This window comes from Pteropus medius, unplaced genomic scaffold (assembly GCF_902729225.1).
Source record: "Pteropus medius unplaced genomic scaffold, Ma_sr-lr_union100, whole genome shotgun sequence".
NCBI lineage: Eukaryota > Metazoa > Chordata > Mammalia > Chiroptera > Pteropodidae > Pteropus > Pteropus medius.
This window is the reverse complement of record NW_024354911.1, coordinates 9,972,208-9,973,043: the sequence shown is the minus strand read 5'-3', so window position 1 is coordinate 9,973,043 and position 836 is coordinate 9,972,208. Positions and strand designations below refer to the sequence as shown.

At 30.5% G+C, this 836-nt stretch overlaps 1 pseudogene; it reads right to left on the bottom strand.

Moving 5' to 3' along the window:
* Window positions 1-466: 466 nt before the first annotated feature.
* On the bottom strand, window positions 467-585 carry LOC120598027 (uncharacterized; annotated as a pseudogene).
* Window positions 586-836: the final 251 nt, after the last annotated feature.

The window sequence follows — 836 nt, the reverse complement described above, 5'->3', positions numbered from 1 at the left end:
ACTATTTTGATTTCTATCAAAACACATTTGTTTTACCTGTCCTTAAAGTTCATATAAATAAATTAATAATATACCTATTATTTGTGTCCAGTTTTCTTCATTCAACAAATACTTTTGAGACTTATCCATGATGAGAGTGACACATATATTAGTATTTCATTCTTTTTAAACTTCTCAGTAGTGCTCAATTGCATGAATAAAGTATTTGCTTATTTATTCTCCCGTTGACAAATATTTGTGTTGATTCCAGTTTTGAGCTGTTTTGAGCAAAGTGTATAAAATTTTTTTGTGGACATAAGTATTTATTTCTCTTGTATAAATACCTAATAATTGTCCTGCTAGATTGCAGCTTATTAGAAATTGATAAACTTTTTCAAAGTGAGTATATGTTATGCAATATTACTAGAAATGCATACGTGCCAGTTCCTCCACATTATCACCAGTATTTATTTATTTTTTTTTTTTATGCCTACAGCACCCCGTCTTCCTAGGTGGTCTCCCATCCAAGTACTAACCAGGCATGATCCTGCTTAGTTTCCGAGATCAGATGAGATTGGGCATGTTCAGAATGGCATGGCCGTAGACTATCACCAACATTTAATGCTGTCATTTTTAAAATTATATTCATTTTAATCGTTATGGTATCATGCTATGTTTTAATTTGTACTTTCCTAATTAATAGTGATGTAATGATGTGGAGCAGCTTTTCATGTCTTTTTTGGCCATCTGTATATTTTTATAGCTATTTGTATATCTTCCTTTATGAAATGTCTGTTCAAGTCTTTTGCTTATTATTTATTTTTAAGAATTTTTAGAGCAGTTTAGGCTCACAAAAC